We start from the raw sequence: 3,516 nt of genomic DNA on the forward strand, positions 1-3,516 counted from the left end.
CACCGTTAACCCCATTCATCTGTTGACACGACTACATGTGTATTATTGGTTGGGGGGTTTTTTTTTGGGGGGGGGGGTGTTGAGGGTAGGGACAAAACTGATTTTCATCCTGTAATAAAAGCCTGAAACGAAGAATCTAGCAAAATCCTTGTATTATAATTTTGCAGTCACAGTTTTACTAAATGATCTTAAAAATGATATGATTTCAGGTCTAGAATTATTTTTCCCTCTCTATCAGAGTGACACGAGCCAGTCCTGCTTTCTGTCAGCTGTGTATTGATGATTGATAATTAAGGAATAAAACACTTGAGGGCATGCTGTTGGGTGAAAATGATCTGCGGCAGGGTGGAGCGATGCAGCCTGACGTGAAATGGAGTTACCGAAGCACAAGGACATCCCAAAGTGTTTTATTCCTCTTATACTACAGCAATTTCCCAACGTAATTTAAAAAATAATAAAAAGTTCTTACACATTCCCGTCGTATCGTGGTGTAGCGGGTCGTGCTGCAGCGCCCCGAGGTCGAGTTGATATCCGTGTGGAGTTTCACATGCTGTCCTCGTTTCTCTGTGGGTTTCCTGCAGGGTCTCCGGTTTCCTCCCACTTCCCAAAACATAAGGTTGCCAGTAGGTTGATGTAATAAATCGCCCCTAATGTAGGTGTGAATTTGTGGGAACTGGCGTCCCATCCAGGGTGTATTCCCACCTCACACTCGGTGAGCTCTGGATAGACTTCGACCCTGACCAAGATGAATGTCCTATATTTATAAATGTATAAAAACGTGGAATTCTTTCAGACAGTTTCACGTCTCCAACACTCGTCCTGTAAGTCACGTGTTGAGTAATTTGGTAATTGGCAGCTTTCCCCACGTTTTAAACGGAAACTTCGTTTTAATCCCATTTGAAACTTTGGCAATAGCTTTATCACTTATATTTGGAACACGGACATTAAAACGGCTCAAATCCGGATGACTCGGAGTCCATGAAAACGCTCCATCGGGCGCGTCAGCATGTCGGACTGGTACTGTGTATATAGTGTATACCTTGTACCTCGGCTTAAACTGAACCGATTTTAATTAAGCACCGGCGGGTTTGTCTGTAGGGAACTCCTTCACAATTAGTAGTCGAATATCAACAAAGGCTCGCGATTGAACGCTACTAGGAGTGGAACAGTTCGTCTGAAATCAGAAATGACGTTACATCGTGTCCACGGATCGGTCATCACACGAAAACCGTAATAATAATAATAATAATAATAAAAACGTATCAGTATATCCACAGTTTCCTGATAAATGGCTGTTAATTAGTACATTTTTAACAGTTGTTCTAGTGGTTTTTAATCATAACTGAACGCACACACTGTTCTATGCAGCTGGACCTTGCACGATCGGAAGCCGTAAGTACATACTGTGATGTATACTGTAAAGACACCTCTTTTGGGTTTGGACAGTCATCATATTTTAGTTAATTTATCGATTAGAAACACGGTGCTACCTTTTAGTTGTTCAAATACCAAAAATCCTTCCGCTTGGTTTTGGAGTAACGCATAATTCCTCCCCCCCAAAATAACAGCTCTTCTATATATTTAATATGATGCATCATGTTTACTAATGAAAACCCCATCTGAAAAAGTCGTGGGACGTATGTTCATTCGATTACAGTAGTAGTGAATGATTGCGTAAAGAAACAGAAAAATCGACGGGGTGATTAAGAGTGTGTGAAAAGTATAAGAAAGTGGCGTGAAGCCCAGCCAAAAAAAACAAAGCAAAAAAAAAAAAAACAACCCCCCGCTAGGCACATTTCCGTGTTTTAGAGAACACATCACATTGATTTCTCTCAGCTCCTCTCTTCAGGCAAGGACATTCAGTGTAGACACATTTAAGAACATGCTTTTGCACTAGGAATATGTAAATCCAGCGTTCCCTTCCATTACCGGACCTGACGTTTAGGATTTTTAACACACACGAAAAAAGCCTCGATATTATTGACCTCTCTGTGTGTGTGTGTGTGTGTGTAGTTTTCACCTGAAGACCACAGCGATCGTTAGTGAGTCATGTCTTTTCCCTTCACATAAAGAGGGTGTGTTTCAATACTGTTTTGAAAACGCCCGTGTGAACTTCCTCTGTCTGCTTCCCATCAACTGACAACCATTTTAACAGCCTTAAGGGAGGTTGGTTTGTTTGTTTGACTCAGCATTATTATAGACTTCAGGAGCACACACACACACACACACACACACACACTGCCCAGAATGCATTGTGATCTGTCTGTGGGTGTAAGAGGAGCACTAACATTGCTTAGTTATGACATTTGGTTGTGTTTAGGGTTTTATTCCTCTGAAACTGTACGCGAAAGCTGAAGTGGCTCAGGATAGGAAATGTTTACCATCCCAAACGCTAGAATTCACGTCGGCCATTTTAAGAACGTCGGCCATTTTAAGAAAACCTCCCAAACGTCAACACGCGGAATCCATTATAAGAGCCGTAGATTCGTTTATTTTGCGAATAAACATGGTGGTATTGTCTGTATTGCCCATAATGCACTGCAAACAAGTGGCAAGTGAATTCACAGCTGTAACATTATCTTTATTATATAGCTATATTTAGAGTCACATCCGGTGCTAGGCTCTGGATCCAAGATGAATTAATTTATGGTGTGTTTATTTTTCTAATACATTTAATGTTGTGGAACGTCTGCGACAGTTTAGTTCCTGATATCACTTATGTTATAGCAGCTATAAAAAAAAAAAAAAAAAAAAAAGGGTTGTTCCTCATCAGCCTTTCTTCTTTCTGAATCCTGATGTTAAGAAGAAGAAGAAGAAGAAGAAAAACAGCTTATCATGTTACAGAGAATCCTCAAATCCCTCCCATGATAAAAGGCTAATGTCCTGTCAGAAAACTTAAGTGTTACAACATGCTGGCACTGGAGACTCCGTCTGTAAATGTCACACAAACGTCTCCTCACAGAAGACTTACCATATTAAGCGTCCACCGTACGAGTCCCTGTGTTAGAAGAAGTGCATTAATTAATATAAACCTGGGGTTTGATATATCTTCAGAACTGCTGTTAAAATTAAGTACGAACAAAACGATTAAAACTGTGGAAAAACAAGAAGCGTAAACACGAGCTGTGGATACAAGGCAAAAAAAAACAAAAAAACATACAGATTATATACTGTGGCACACACGACAATAACAAAAGCTCGACAGTGAGAAATAGAAAAGTTAGAGCGTAATACAATAGTGGCGCTAACAAGTATAAGAAGACACAGGTGAGAGTGATTAGTGACAGGTGACATGCTGGGGCTGATGGGTAGTGTAGTTCAGCGCCCATTGGCATTACCATGGTATAATGTAAAGTACTAGCTCATAGGCTCATCATTAAACCGCCGATGAGGTAGCAGACTGTTAGCCAGCTACTGAGTGCTCTTCATCATCTTCACATTATAATGTTCTGTTTATTAGAGACTCTTCTTCGTGACGCAGTGTCTATGTTCACTGTCCTCAAACACTATCCATCT

Source organism: Ictalurus furcatus, chromosome 25 (assembly GCF_023375685.1).
Source record: "Ictalurus furcatus strain D&B chromosome 25, Billie_1.0, whole genome shotgun sequence".
NCBI lineage: Eukaryota > Metazoa > Chordata > Actinopteri > Siluriformes > Ictaluridae > Ictalurus > Ictalurus furcatus.